The sequence below is a fragment of the Lithobates pipiens genome, unplaced genomic scaffold, assembly GCF_037356315.1.
Source record: "Lithobates pipiens isolate NorthernLeopardFrog02 unplaced genomic scaffold, aLitPip1_a1.2 Scaffold_16, whole genome shotgun sequence".
Lineage (NCBI taxonomy): Eukaryota > Metazoa > Chordata > Amphibia > Anura > Ranidae > Lithobates > Lithobates pipiens.
Genome location: NW_027507748.1, coordinates 415,988,413 through 416,005,896, shown reverse-complemented (window position 1 = coordinate 416,005,896; position 17,484 = coordinate 415,988,413).

Sequence of the window (17,484 nt, the reverse complement as noted above, 5' to 3'; positions counted from 1 at the left end):
CAATTCGAACGTTCGAGTCCCATAGACTTCAATGGGGTTCTAACGTTCGTACCGAACGCGGGGGTCATTCGCAAGTTCTGGTGCGAACCGAACCGGGGGGTGTTCGGCTCATCCCTAGTGGTGACTAGGGATGAGCCGAACACCCCCCGGTTCGGTTCCCACCAGAACTTTCGAACGGACCCCAAATTCGTACGAACGTTAGAACCCCATTGAAGTCTATGGGACTCGAACGTTCGAAATTAAAAGTGTTAATTTTAACGGCTAATATGCAAGATACTGTCCTAAAAAGGGTTTGGGGACCTGGCTCCTGCCCCAGGGGACATGGGTCACTGCAAAAAAAACTTTTAAAAACGGCCGTTTTGGCGGGAGCACTGATTTTAATGACGATTAAAATGAAAAAAAAAGTGAAATATTCCTTTAAATATGGTACCTGGGGGGTGTCTGTAGTATGCCTGTGAAGTGCCACGTGTTTCCGGTGTTTACAACAGTCCCTGCACAAAATGACATTTAACGGAAATAACGTCATTTAAATCTGCTTGCGGTTTTAAAGTTATATCTGGTTCCTGCAACATGGTTGAAAATCATTGAGAAAAATGGCATGGGTAGCCCTCCCTGCCCATTACCAGCCCCTTTGGGTCTTGTACACATATTAAGGGGAACCCCGTACCCATATTAAAAAAAGGAAATACGTGTGGCCCCCAGGCCCTATATACTCAGAACAGCAGTATACAGGCGGTGCAAACAAGACAGGGACTGTTGTGTTAAGTTGAATCGGTTTGTAATTTTCAACTGGTACATTTTTAAAGTGTAGCTCCAGTCAAAAAAACTATTTTTAAGCTTTTTGGAAAACATAGGGAAGGGTTATCACCCCTGTATAATTAGTTTTGCCGTCTGTCTTTTCCAGAGCACGCAGACAGCACGCACAATCTCCTAACACTGACTGAGAGCTCTATTTAAAACGAGCAAGATATTTAGCTAGATAGGTGGATATAGCGGTGTATACTGCGTTCAGAGCACGCAGACAGCATGCACAATCTCCTAACACTGACTGAGAGCTCTATTTAAAACGAGCAAGATATTTAGCTAGATAGGTGGATATAGCGGTGTATACTGCGTTCAGAGCACGCAGACAGCATGCACAATCTCCTAACACTGACTGAGAGCTCTATTTAAAACGAGCAAGATATTTAGCTAGATAGGTGGATATAGCGGTGTATACTGCGTTCAGAGCACGCAGACAGCACGCACAATCTCCTAAAGCCCCATACACACGGTCGGACTTGTACAAACTTTTCCGTGGACTTTTGTACAAAGTGTGTTGTCCACAAGTTTGTATTGCATACACACGGTCGGACTTTTTGACAACAAACACGAACGTAATGACGTCACAACGTACTGACGCCGCTTCAAAAGAGGACGTTCAATGACTCCAGCGCCACCTTTGGTCAACTTCTGTATTGTAGTCTGATCGTTTGCAATGGTTCTGAGCATGCGTGTTTGTACCTTGTACAAAAGTCCGATGCTTTTGCATACACACGGTCGGACTTTGCTCCATCGGACTTCTGTTGTCAAAAAGTTTGTCCGTTCGCAGAGCCAACAAAAGTCCGATGAAAACAGAAAAAGTTTGTCCGATGGAGCGTACACACAGTCGGATGTTGCTCCAAAACAGCTAATTTGCATGTTTGTTGTCAAAAAGTCCGACCGTGTGTACGGGCCTTAACACTGACTGACAGCTCTATTATAAAAGATAGATATATCGCTAGATATATAGGTGAATATAGCGGTGTATACTGCGGTCAGGGCACGCAGACAACAACCACTACAGAAGAGCAAGAACGAAAAATCTGCCGATAACGATAGGTGTACACAGAACACCCATTAACTGCTACAGATGCCAACACACTACACAAGGCCGCCACGCTGGCGGCCTTATATAGTGTGGGGTGTGTACTACACAGCCTGAGCTATGATTGGCCACAGGCATCCTGCCTGTGGCCAATCATGGCTCTCCTCGCTGCCGGCGCTGTGATTGGCCAAGCATGCGGGGGTCACAGTGCATGCTTGGCCAATCATGAGCCAGCAATGCACTGCGCCATCGCAGTGCATTTTGGGCCGTGAGCGCCACACGAATTTGGTGCGAACGGCCCTTAACGTTCGGAATTCGCCGAACGGGCGAACAGCCGATGTTCGAGTCGAACGTATGTTCGACTCGAACACGAAGCTCATCCCTAGTGGTGACCTTCTTGGGACATTGCCGTATTGACAATTAATTATTGCAGTGCAAAAATAATAATACTAATAATAATGACTGTACAAACAACCTAAACTAATGCAGGAACCAGTAATCAGTGATTGTGCAACAAGTATTCAAATAAAGTGCAAAGTGACAGTTCACAAAAAGTGCAAAGTGACAATCATTGCAATAAATTCTTCTGCAAATATGCAACAATTTGTGACACAACAGTCTTTTTCAAAGTGCAGAAATTCCAAGTAAAGTGCTGGACCTCAATATGCAAGGCAGTTCATCCGATAAAATGCATCCAGCATAAAGTGCATGTGCCACACTCTAGTTAATGTACTCCATCCAATGTGAGTGATATTGTTTCCCCCAGCCTCTCACCTCATGTATCAAGTAAATAAGCACAGCTTAAATACTCCCCACTGGCCGATCAGTCTCCAATGGATCGATTCCTTAGTTGATCAGGAATAGTCAGCCTCACAGGTTAGCAGTGATCAGTAACAAAAAAAGGCAAAGGGGGACTTCATGGTGTAGTAGTTTAGCAAAAATGATTTTAATGAAGACAATAGCAACTTACAGTTAAGAATGTGAATAAACAGCATGTAATAGATGAAACTTCCGCCCTCGACCACAACCGGAAGTGACGTCACCATGGCTCTTTTCCCTGATGCATCACTGTCCACGTGACTTTTTCAAAGAAACCCTTTCAAAGTACACCCGACACATTTTTGTCAATATTTTATTATATAATTTCATGTGACAACATTAAAGAAATTACACTTTGCTACAATGTAAAGTAGTGAGTGTACAGCTTGTATAACAGTGTAAATTTGCTGTCCCCTCAAAGTAACTCAACACACAGCCATTAATGTCTAAACCGCTGGCAACAAAAGTGAGTACACTGCTAAGTGAAAATGTCCAAATTGGGCCCAATTAGGCATTTTCCCTCATCAGTGTCATGTGACTCTTTAGCGTTACAAGGTCTCAGGTGTGAATGGGAAGCAGGTGTGTTTAAATTTGGTGTTATCGCTCTCAATCTCTCATACTGGTCACTGGAAGTTGAACATGGCACCTCATGGCAAAGAACTCTCTGAGGATCTGAAAAAAATAAGTGTTGCTCTACATAAAGATGGCCTAGGCTATAAGAAGTTTGCCAAGACCCTGAAACTGAGCTGCAACTTGATGGCCAAGACCATATAGTGTTTTAACAGGTCAGATTCCACTCAGAACAGGCCTTACCATGGTCGACCAAAGAAGTTGAGTGCACATGCTCAACGTCATATCAAGAGTTTTTCTTTGGGAAATAGACGTATGAGTGCTGCCAGCATTGCTGCAGAGGTTGAAGGGGCGGGGGGTCAGCCTGTCAGTGCTCAAACCATACACCACACACTGCATCAAATTGGTCTGCGTGTATGTCGACCCAGAAGGAAGCCTCTTCTTTTTTTATAATTCTTTATTTCTTTGCAAGAATACAAAACAACATCATTAATCAATGAAGTACAACATAATGCATTCCTGCCCTTTTTATGAACAAAACAAAAACAAGACAGTATCAGTACAATATCCAATACCGTATATAGTATCTATTCCTCATAGTGGTCCAACAAAAACAAAAACAAAAACAAACACAAAAAAAAAAAAAAAAAAAAAAAAAAAAAAGGGGGGATAAAGGAGGGAGGGGGGGAGAGATCAATCCCACCCACCGGCGGGTTTAGTTTACATTACTCAACCAGCTCACCTAATCTTCAATTTCTTCTCCAATCAACCTCTTCCCCTCCTCTGACTGTAAAAAAATCTCCCATGGAGCCCAGATTTGCGCTATGACTTCCCTTTCCTCAGAGGGCATAGGGATCAAATTTTCCATGATCCCAATTTTCCTTACTTTGTTTAACCATTGTGAAGTTCGCGGTGCTCCCTTTTCTTTCCAACGGATGGTTATGCAGCTTTTAGCTGCATTCACCAGATGGCATAACATTGAATTCTTATATTTCTCTAATGGAATATGTGTACATTGTAATAGGAAGAAAGCCGGATCTTCCTCAAGATGATACTCAGTAAACAATTGAGAGATTTTCTGAACTTCTTCCCAGAACTGTCTAATCATTGGACAGTACCAAAAAATATGGGCAATAGTGCCTCTCTCCTTACCACATCTCCAACATTTATCTGATGTCTCTGGAAAAAAGGTATGCATTCGTGATGGAGTATAATACCAACGCATTAGTACTTTGTAATTTAGTTCCTGTATCTTAACACACCTAGATGATTTCAAAGTCAAGTGTATTATTTTCTGACGTTGAGTCGGGGTGAACGTTTGTCCGAGATCTCTTTCCCATTTATCCAAACTTACTATGTCATTATCCTCCAAAGGAGAAATTAGTAATGCATATATTTTGGAGATAATATGGGAAAGGGGCTCCTTATTTTCACAGTACTTTTCAAACTTAGTAAGTGGACGATCAAAATCCTTAGCCGGTCCTAAAGTGTCCAAAAAATGTTTAACTTGTAGCGCCTGCCAGAGGGGTAATTCATATTGTCCTCCTGGTTGCATTAGCGTTTCTATTGATGGCCATTTTTTAGATCTCAAAAAGTGTAATGCCTGGAAACAACCCTTCTCTCTTAAATTTCTAAATATACCTAGTTCCATGCCAGGCGGGAATAGTGGGTTCCCTAGAATAGGAAATAGAGGAGATTTAACTGTTGAGATTCTGGGATTCCGCACTACTTTTATTCCCATCTGGAGCGTAGGTCCTACTAAGGGATGAGCTCTTAATATAAGAGGTATAGCTGTACCGCACCACAAGGCTCTATCTAAGGGAATGGGACTTACTTGTTGTTCCATAGCAACCCATCTTTTACTGTCTCTATGGCAGCACCAATCCACAATTCTACCCAGCTGGGTAGCTTGATAGTATTTATATAAGTCCGGTGCTGCGATTCCACCCGCTTCTTTAGACATAGTTAGTAATTTCCTGTTAATCCTAGGGTGCTTACTTGCCCATATGAACTTTGTAAATATTGTCCGAATTTTGCTAAAGAAAGCCAGTGGAATCCGGATTGGTAGTGCCTGAAACAGATAAAGAAACTTAGGGACGATATTCATTTTCAAAATATTACTTCTTCCAAACCAGGAATGAGAGGATTTATTCCACTCATTCAACCTTGTAATAATTTCCCTTAATAAGGGTGGAAAGTTCAATGCGTATGCATCTATTAGGTTAGGTGGGATCTGTATCCCTAGATAATTCAGCGCTGTGGCTGTCCATTTAAACTTGAAATTATCCTCTAAATTTTTTTGAATGGGATTCCCCAGTGATATCCCCATCGCCTCTGACTTACCATAATTTATTTTAAAATTAGATAGAGCACCATAGTGCTCAATTTCCCCCAATAAATTGGGTAATGATATTTGTGGATTAGAAAGTGAAAATAATAAATCATCTGCATATGCTGAGAGTTTATATTCCTGATCCGCTATAGAGATACCTTTAATATCGGGGTTCCATCTTATTCTATTTAACAGAGGTTCTAATGATAGTGCAAATAAAAGAGGCGACAGGGGGCATCCCTGACGTGTCCCATTAGATATTAGAAAATTTTCAGAATTTATCCCATTAACCTTTACCAGTGCCTGTGGCTTTGAGTATATTCCTGCTATCCAGTCCAACATTCGATCCCCAAGGCCCATCTGCTTTAAAACTCCTAACATAAAGGACCAACTGACCCTATCAAAGGCCTTTTCTGCGTCTGTATTAACAAAGATACTCGGCAGCTTCCTCTGATTTACATATTGAATTAAATTCAGAACCTTAATTGTGCTATCCCTAGCTTCACGTGTGGGGACGAACCCCACTTGGTCCATATGAACCAGCTGCGTCATAAACGGTTCTAGGCGAGCTGCGAGTATCTTTGTAAATATTTTGTAGTCCGTATTTAATAATGATATTGGACGGTAGCTACTGCATATTGATTGATCCTTTCCTTCTTTTGGAATAAGTACGATATGTGCCCTTAATGCTTCTACAGGTGGAGGCCTGATTTTCCCTTGTATGTTAAATGTTTTAACCATATGAGGGACAAGTTGCAAATGAAAACTTTTAAAATATTGCAGAGAAAATCCATCTGGACCAGGAGCCCTTCCTTGCCTCAACATCTTTATTGCCGAGGTTACTTCTTCTGTTGTTATTGGTAATTCAAGTTTTCTTCGTGCTGAGGATGACAATTTCGCTAAGTGTGAGGATTCAAGATATTCCTCTAGTGATGAAGAGGAAGAGGAATGGGGGGGAACTGGAAGATTATACAATGAAGTATAATATTGTCTGAATTCCTCTGCAATATCTTTTGGTACTAGGGATTTAGAATTTCCTTTTGTCCTGATATAGGGTATATATGAACGGAGTCGTTGTTTTTTTAATTTCCTTGCTAGCACTTTGCCACATTTATCACCTGATTCATATATTACTCCCCTTTCTTGTTGTAAAATAGCCCTTACCTTATATCGGAGGAGATCTGATAACTGTCTTCTTAAATGTGCTAATTCTGTCCCCATATCCTTCTCCATTGTCTTCTTATGTTGTATCTCTATCTTCCTTATCATTTCCAATAGTCTGCCTGTTTCCATTTCTCGAGCTCTTTTTATTCGGGACCCATGTTTTATTAGAATTCCTCTAATTACTACTTTATGGGCTTCCCACACTATCCCCATTTCAGTCTCTCCATTATCATTAATTTTGAAATACGAATCGATTTCTTTAATTATCTCTTCTTGGGTTTCAGGACGTTGTAAAAGGCTTTCATTCATTTTCCAGTTCCAGTCCGTTTTATATAAAGCATCCTTCAAGAGGATATTAATCGTTACTGGCGCATGGTCAGACCATGTTATATTTCCTATACGTATGTCCTGTACTAATGATAATGTTCGCTGAGATAACAAAAAGAAATCGATGCGTGAATACCGTTGATGGGGGTTTGAAAAGAATGTATAATCCCTCTCCTCAGCATGGAAGGCCCTCCATACATCAACCAGTTGAAGTTCATTTAATTTACGAAGAATATTTTTCCTAATTTTTTCAGAAACGGATGATGTCCTATTAGAGGTATCCAATTTTGGGTCTAGAGGGACGTTAAAGTCCCCCCCAATAATAAGAGTTCCCTCCTTGAATTCCATTAATTTTGATAGAGCTTTATTCAAAAATCCATCTTGGTATGTGTTTGGGGCATAAACTGTAGCAAGAGTTACTTTAACCTGTCCTATAAGTCCCTTAAGGAACAAGTATCTCCCCCCTGGCTCTTGACATTTATCCAGTAGGGACCACGGTATTCGATTGGATATTAAAATCGCCACGCCCTTGGTTTTAGCCTCTTGATTTATGGCATGATAGACATTTGGAAAGTTTCTATTTTGAAGGTAAGGAAATTTTCCCTCCTTCAGATGTGTTTCCTGTACCATGCCAATATCAGTTTTAGAGCGTTTTAAATCATTTAATAACATTTTACGTTTCTCGGGGATGTTAAGTCCCTTGGTGTTAAGTGATGTTATGCGTAATCCCTCCATCTTGTCCATGGGAATAACAAAAAAAAAAAGGGGTACGGGGGACCCCCTACGAGGAGTAGATATCAAAATTTCCCCCACACCTACCTATGGGTTCTTAGCTTCCCGTAGGTGTAAGGTATGGGCGGGTAGCTAACAAATACGGGGCGCGTATAACGCTATTCCCCCTCCAAAAAAAGGGAAAAAAAAAAAATCCCTTAATATTCACATCTATTCCAGCAACTGTAATAATTTTGTCCTAACTTTTCTTCCTCGGTTCCCTCTCCTATTCATTATTATACATTACACAGTATATATAACTCTCCCATACCCTCTTCATGTATTTTAATTGAATTCCGTCTATAGGCCCCAAAAAAAAGGGGGATATATTTTAAACATGTGCTTTATAATAAATATTATAATTACAGTCTTTATTCCACTCCCTCTCCACCCTCCCTCCTTTAACCCAAAGATAAGTGTATATTTTGAATGTGTACTTATATAGTGAGTATTATAATTACAATCTTTATTTTTATTTCCCCCCCCCCTTTCCACCCACCCTCAACCCTGAAATAAGTGTATATTTTAAACGTGTACTTTATAGTGAATATTATAATTACATTCTCTATTTCACCCCCTTTCCACCCACCCTCCTTAATCCCCATCTTATCCCTCCCCTCATTTAGCTACCATTTTACCCCCCGAAACAATAACAAACCAGGTTCATGTGAACCCTAAAACCGTGATAATTATAATTTTTACAACAACCCCTCATCCATCTTTCTACCCTTGTGTATCCCCACCCCCCCTACCTCATTACCTCTCCATCTTATAACAATTCAACTCTATGTGAACCCCAAATCCATAACATCCAGTCTCCTTATTTTAATTATGTGATATAATAACACCAAAATATAAAAAAAAAAAAAATTTGGGATGGCGGAAAATAACATATAACTCCTATACATATTATTTTGTATCATCTTATTTATATACTATGTTAAGTATACTAAATTAAACTATCCAGGGACCATATTAGACCTCTTCTAAAGATGATGCACAAGAAAGCCTGCAAACAGTTTGCCGAAGACAAGCAGACTAAGGACATGGATTACTGGAACCATGTCCTCTGACGAGACCAAGATAAACGTATTTGGTTCAGATGGTGTCAAGCGTGTGTGGCAGCAACCAGGTGAAGAGGACAAAGACAAATGTGTTTTGCCTACAGTCAAACGTGGTGGTGGGAGTGTCATGATCTGGGGATGCATGAGTGCTGCTGGCACTGGGGAACTACAGTTCATTGAGGGAACCATGAGTGTCAACATGTACTATGACATACTGAAGCAGAGCATGATCCCCTCCCTTCAGAGACTGGGTCGCAGGGCAATATTCCTTACATAGTTAAGTAGTTTGGGAGGTTGAAAAAAGACACAATCCAACCTATTTGTGTGATTACATGTCAGTATTACATTGTATATCCCTGTATGTTGTGGTCGTTCAGGTGCTTATCTAATAGTTTTTTGAAACTATCAATGCTCCCCGCTGAGTCCACCGCTTGTGGAAGGGAATTCCACATCCTTGCCACTCTTAGCCCTTGTATACACAGTCGGACATTCCGACAACAAAATCCGTCCGACGGATTTTGTCCAAAACTTGTGTTGCATACACACGGTCAGACAAAGTTGTCGGAAAATCCGATCGCACGTAACGTGACGACGTTATTTCGTTACGAGGGGACTACGTTCAGGCTAGTAGCCAATAGCTTTGGTCTAGGAATTTGATCTAAGCATGCGTGGCACTTTGTACGATCGGAATTCTCTACACACAATCGGACTAAGTCCGATCGGATCATGTTGTCGGAAAGTTTTATAGCCCAGCTCTAACTAACTTTGTCGGTCAAATATTCAGACGGAAACAGCCCGATGGAGCCCACACACAGTCGGATTATCCGACAACACGGTCCGATCGGACATTTTCTGTCGGAATGTCCGACCGTGTGTACAAGGGCTAACAGTAAAGAACCCTCTACATGGTTAAGGTTAAACCTTTTTTCTTCTGATTTTAATGAGTGGCCACATGTCTATTGTGGGATCACCAGTATGGTATTTTTAAATTGAAATCATATCCTCTCTCAAGTGTCTCTTCTGCAGAGAGAATAAGTTCAGTGCTTGCAACCTTTCCTTATAACTAATATACTTCAGAACCTTTATTAGCGTTGTTGCCCTTCTTTGTACTCACTCCATTTCCAGTACATCCTTCCTGAGGACTGGTGCCCAGAACTAGACAGCATACTCTAGGTGCAGGCGAACCAGAGTCTTGTAGAGTGGGAGAATTATCATTTTATCTCTGGAGTTGATCCCCTTTTTAATGGATGCCAATATTCTGTTTGCTTTGTTAGCAGCAGCTTGGCATTGCATGCCATGGCTGAGCCTCTTATCTACTAGGACCCCCCAGGTAATTTTCCATCCTAGATTCCCCCAGAGGTTCGCGCCCCAGTGTATAGATTGCATTCATATTTTTGCCACTCAAATGCATTATTTTACATTTTTCTACATTAAACCTCATTTGCCATGTAGTTGCCCACCCTATTAATTTGTTCAGATCTTTTTGCAAGTTTTCCACATGTTGCGGAGAAGTTATTGCCCTACTTAGCTTAGTATCATTCGCAAATACAGAGATAGAACTGTTTACCCCATCCTCCAGGTTGTTTAAGAAGCAAATTAAATAGGATTCATCCCAGCACAGAACCCTGGGGGACCCCACTACCCACCCCTTACTTTTCCGAGTACTCCCCATTTATCACCACCCTCTGAACTTGCCATAGTAGCCAGTTTTCAATCCATGTACTCACCCTATGGTCCATGCCAACTGACCTTATTTTGTACAGTAAATGTTTATGGGGAACTATGTCACATGCTTTTGCAAAATTCAGATACACCACATCTACAGGCCTTCCTTTAGCTAGATGGCAACTCACCTCCTCATAGAAGGTTAAAAGATTGGTTTGGCAAGAACGATTCTTCATGACTCCATGCTGATTACTGCTAATGATACCGTTCTCATTACTAAAATCTTGTATATAGTCCCTTACCATCCCCTCCAAGAGCTTGCATACTATTGATGTTAGGCTAACTGGTCTGTAATTTCCAGGGATGTATTTTTGGCCCCTTTTAAATAATGGTGCTATGTTGGCTTTTCTCCAATGCTCTGGTACCATTCCAGTCAGTAAAAATTAGAAACAATGGTCTGGCAATTACTTGACTGAGTCCCCTAAGTATCCTCAAGTGCAAGCCATCTGGTCCCAGTGATTTATTAATGTTCAGTTTCCCAAGTCTAATTTTAATTCTGTCCTCTGTTAACCATGGAGATGCTTCCAGTCATGTATCATGATGAGGATAAACACTGCAGTTTTGATTACTGAAGCCCCCATATTCCTTTGTGAAGACTGAGGAGAAGAATAAATTCAATACCTTCGCAATCTCCTCATCCATTGTAACCAGATGCCCTTCCTCATTCTTTATGGGGCCAGTATGGTCTGTCCTCCCTTTTTTACTGTTTACATACTTAAAGAATTCCAACATGATAACGTCCCCAAACACACCTCCAAGACGACCACTGCCTTGCTAAAGAAGCTAAGGGTAAAGTGGATGGACTGGCCAAGCACGTCTCCAGCGGCAGTGCCAGTAGTAGCAAGCAGCAGTGCTAGGCGGCAGCACCGCTAGCCCAACGCTGTGAGGTATGCAGCAATGAACCGACTTGGAGCAGTGTGCATCATTCTGTGTACAGAGAAGATGAAAATGCATGTATTGGAAGTTGAATAGCCCCCAACTTCACTTCGTGTAACACACTGGGCCAATCAATGCTGTCATATGAGAAGTTCATTCTGCATAAGCATATTTATGCATCGTTGTCTGCCTGTTTTACGTGAATGCCCTGTATGGATAAATTATATTTAAGGCCACCACAGAAATCAGAAGTATGATCTTACCACCCTGAAACATCTATCCCGACCTTTGATAACTAAATATGAGTAGCTCTACAGTAGTGGTGGTTATTAGGGATGGTTATTTTAGGAATGTGTGCTGGGAACCCATAGAATGTAAATTGTCTCCTAAGCTAGCCAAAATGCTTTGAGAACCTTTTAACTGGTCTAAAAACTGTTTCTTTATTCCTTTTATTTATAGTCACATTTATATTTATTTTATTTGTAATCAAGCTAACAATCAGGCTAATGAATATATGTATTTTTTATCTTTGCCTCTACTTAGTAAAAACAAAAAAGCTTAAGGTCAAGCTCCATAGTGCAAACATGCATACTTTGTCTCTGTGACACTCCAATTAAAAAACAAAAGCTTAGCTAATTATATGTAGAATGCATACAACACAAATACATCGGTTTACTTTAATTCATTAAAATAAAGGTGATCCTTAATCTTTCTGAAAGTGTAAGTAGAGGTCTCAAGACTGACAGTAATTAATGAAGCTAATATGGTCTGTCTATTAGTATGTTTATTGCTTCATTTATAAATAACACACAATATGTTCTGTGTATATAATGAAGAGTGAGCTGATTTTATATTCAGTATTCAGTGCTAATGTTAAAGCAAATCTCTGAAAAGCACAACACTTATATAATGTATAATTTTTAGAAAGACTTTGAATGCATTTAAAGTGATTGTAAACAATCTCCTTGTAAAACAACCCCTTCAGTTTAAAATAGAAACAAAAGACAAAACAACACCTTTGTATACATATAAAAAAAGCATTTATGGAATAATAAATGAAAAAAATATATATACACATATACATATATATATATACATTTATTCCCTTTTTTAATACGTGATCACATTCCCTCTGTTCACAGCTGCATAAAAGTTGGAGGGAGGAGAAGCACAAACACACTGAGCTTCCCAGTGAATGGCTGTGCAGTGGGGGCATGTCAGGACAAGTCTGATCATTGGAGAAGAGCACACTGAGATCCCAGCATAGCTATAGAACTGACCACACTGTGCTCTCCTGCTTAGTGTGGTCATTTTTTAATGGGAATGCAGAGGGACTGGCCGGAACATCAGGGATTTCACATAAAGCAAGCAATATAGGAGAACAGGATACTTTTTTATACAAGAACATGGTACAGCAGGCACATTTCAGGAATATGAAGTGTTGGGGGTAACAAACACTTTAAATCAGTTTACTAAGTTGCTTGAAAAGTTTCAGGTTTTAATATTTTGTATTCTATAATATTATTTTAGTAATAATTCTTTTTTATTTCAAAGTATTTTGACATTACTCAGCTAATGAAAAACATCTAGGATGTTCCAAAAGCAAACCTACAAAAAAATATTAACCCAAATTGCCAATGACACCACATAGGAGGCACCTAGAGGTAGCTTTCTTTTACAGTGTCCAAGGACTCCCAAGTCTCAGGCTGCGGTTTGTAGCCTATAATGACAGTTAGGTAGTAAGAGGTGGTAAGGAAACTCAGGAAGCTGAAATTATGTTTAAATGTCAGATAGGTGCATCATATAGGATTCCCCAGACTTTGAAGGGCAAACCTAAATGCAAGCACCTGGGCATGTCTGTAATGTGTTGCCAGCAGCAGTTCCGATTTTAATATAGCATTTCTTTTATTTAAATTTCTGTACAATTGAAATGTATTTAGTTTAATTCTAGTTATTAAGGCTAGACTAAAATCAATTTTCCCTACAAAGTGTGTGCCCAGGAATGCACCAGACGAGAAGGAAAATCTTCAACAGGAACAGAGATAGCAAGGCAAAGCCCACAGGTGTTATAGCCTTCTGCTACTATATTAAAAATAAATACATTTATATTGCTGTCCGTGTTGCTGTTGGACATTTTTCTTAATTTCTGGTCCGGTGAATACAATTACAAAACATTCACTACAAGTAAATCTTACAGGGACATACATTTTAAATTACAGGTATTGATTAACTACCAGTTTGGTAAAAATCCCATGTAATAATATGTAATTCATAAAGGAGTCTGCAGTCAGCGCACATGGTGGGTGTTATATACTACTTGCTCCCTGCTTTGATCTGTGATCACTGCATCTGGCAAAGGTGCATCTTTGTCGGTCTGAGAACTCAGGTGAAGGTATGTTGAAATCAATTAAAGAAGCTGATGCTGAATCATGTCACAATAATCCACACACCTTTCACCTTGGACACTAATACCTGCACTTCCATGATGCACACATGCATATTGCATTTAGCCCACATAAATATGCTACTACCACAAAAGGACCCTTTGGTTTTAGTTGCTTCCTAGGCATTTACAGGGTAATCAATTTTTGCAAAACATCAAATTGAATTTGAAAAATGATATCTATCTATCTATCTATCTATCTATCTATCTATCTATCTATATATATATATATATATATATATATATATATATATATCCTATTAAACATTATTTTCTAATATGACATATTATAAATGAATACAACTGTTTTTCACAACCTCTGACAATGCATACTTTAAAAACACATGAGCAATAAATAATGTCCTAAGTAATTACTTATTGATAAAGGTATCTCTTGCCAGGTAATTTCCTGCAGCTTCTTACATGACAAAAGAAAAAAAAATGTTTCTAATATAGGACTCTGTATTGAACTTCAGAATACAACATAAACTAAAATAATAACAGATCAGAATTCAACTTATAACATGGGCATGGATCCAATAAAGTTCCCAAATTTAAAAAGTAGAAGCTTTATAGGCTTGAAACATCTGCTGAATAAGCAATGAAAAACATTTAGACCCCATACACAGTATTAAGTTTTCTGCAGATTTTTGTCTTCAGATTTACCAAAACCATATATTATGAGGTCAAACCTTAATGCCGCGCACAGAATTTCCGACAACCAAACCGTGGATTTATTTCTGATGGATGTTGGCTGAAACATGTCTTGCATACACACGGTCGCACAAATGTTTTCGGAAATTCCGATCGGCAAGAACACGCTGATGTATAACACGTAAGACAGGACTAGAAAAAGAAAGTTCAATAGCCCGTGCGGCTCTTCTGCTTGATTCCGAGCACGTTTGGAATTTTGTACGTCGGAATTGTGTACACATGATTAGAATTTCCGACAAAGGATTTTGTTGTCGGAAAATTTGAGATCCAGCTCTCAAATTTTTGCTGTCGGAAATTCCGACAGAAAATGTTAGCTGGAGCCTACACAAGGTCGGAATTTTTGACAACAAGCTCACATCGAACATTTGTTGTTGGAAATTTTGATACGATATGTGTGTACGCGGCATTAGAGTTTCAATTTTCTTGTAATCAGACAGACCCTTACACTACATGGTTTTGGTAAATCTGAACACAAAAAAATTCAGAAAATCGAATAGTGTGTATAGGGCTTTACATGATAAACCCCTACTATGTCAGATCACTAGTGAGATAGAGGTCTGGCAAACATCTCTAAAGCCTGGTACACATGATCAGATTTTTGGCAGACTTTTGTCCGAAGGGCGTGTGCCAGGAACTTGTCTTGCACACAAACAGTACACAAATGTCAGCCAATAAAAACACGAATGTAGTGGCGTACTAGACCTACGATCCGATAAAGAGGAAGTTCAATTATCAGTCACCTCCCTTTGGGCTCTTTCTGCTAATTTTATTAGAAGTTTGGTGGGTGTTGATTTGCGCTTTTCAGTTCATTTCTGAATGGCCGTTTGTCAACCAGCCATGTTGCGGAATCAGAGGAGAGAATGTGCTATTATTGGACAAAAATCGGTTGCTTAATCATAACCAATTATGTCCTATGCCTTTGCTGCGAGAGCTCCAGGTAGAACAATCCGGATGATTTTCGGAATTATCTCCGGATGATGGAACCCTGCTTTCACAAACTCTTGGCATTGTTGACCCCCTATGTTAAGAAGCAGAACACATGCATGAGGCTTACCATTACTCCTGAGTAAAGGCTCATAGCCACCTTGTGGTATTTGGCAACAGAGAGAAGTCTCCAGGCCCCAAGTTTACAACTGGGGTCTCCCCCCAGGCTCTGGAACTCATTATTCCAGAGAACTGCTCAGCCATTATTCAAGTTCTCCAGAAGGACTATATTCAGGTAAGGTTTTTCATTTAACTTCACATTCTATGTATTTAATGCTTGCTAATGTATTGTATTAATTTCTTTATTCCATAATTAATATTATTGTAATATGATGCGAATGTCCTCTTTGTCCTCATGCATGCTGTAAGCTTTTCCTGTAGTAGTAAGTAGTATTTTTTTTTCTAACTTATTTTTCCTTTTATTAATCCACAGTTTCCTTCCAACCCACAGCAATGGCAGGATGTTGCAGCCCAGTTCCATCATCAGTGGGATTTCCCCAACTGTGGTGGTTCTATTAATGTAAAACATGTCCGGATTGTCCCACTACCCAACTTTGGCTGATATTATTTCAATTATAAGGACCTTTGCAGCATAGCCTTGCTAGCTGGAGTGTCTGCCACATATGAGTTCCTGTTTCTTGATGTTTGGAAGAATGGCCGCAACTCTGATGGAGAAGTCATTATGCAGACAGAGTTCTACAGGCGGCTCCAGAATGGCACCTAAAAATTGCCACCTGCTGAGGAGAATGTTGAGGATCTCAATTTTGTTTTTGTTACAGATGAGGCCTTTGCTCTGGGGTAACATCTTATTATATCAGAAATAACTTGCTTATTTTGTGGGTAGAGGGGCAGTCTCTTAGCAGCAAATTGGAGTTGATCCTGAATAATATTTTTTATTTGATCATAAACTCATATTTAATTTGAACTACTGTTGTCTGTGTTTTTTATCTGTATAATATGTTCTCAAATGGCCTTTATTTTGACCACTTGCTACAATAGTGCAAACGTAAGTTATTTGCTACAGGTGACAATCTATTCATCAGCTATTATGGTGTGCTGTGCTATTATGGTGGGCTGTAGGTCTGCTACATATACACAATGTTTTTGTTCTTAATGGATCTAATGCATGAATTTCAAAAACATTATGCTTTTTCAACTCCTTAAATTTTTTGGAGGCCCAAAAATTGCCAGAGTTGGCCACATTTAAGAGCACATTGTCACTGTAACTACAACAACTTAACACATACACTGGTATTGAGCATTGAAATGATAAGCCACACATTGTTTAGTAAAAAACATTTTAACCACCTCAATACAGTGCACTTACACCCCCTTCCTGACCAGACCAATTTTCAGCTTTCAGCCCTCTCACAGTTTGAATGACAATTACTCAGTCATGCAACACTGTACCCATATGAAACTTGCGTCCTTTTTTCCACACAAATAGAGCTTTCTTTTAGTGGTATTTAATCACTAGTGGGTTTTTTATTTTTTGTGCTATAAATTAAAAAAACGTAAATTTTGTGAAAAAAAATGAATTTTTCTTTGTTTCTGTCATAACATTTTGCTAATTAGTAATTTTTCTTCATACATTTTGGCCAATGTTTATACTGCTACATATCTTTGGTAAAAATAACACACATTACTGTATATTATTTGGTCTTTGTGAAAGTTATAGAGTCTACAAACTATGGTGCCAATCACTGAAAATGGATCACATCTAATCGGGCCTTCAGTACATCAGGTGTATCTCATTTCTTGAGACACTAACAAGTCAGGAAAGTACAAATACCCCCCAAATGACCCCTTTTTAGAAAGTAGACATTACAAGGTATTAAGTAAGTAGCAT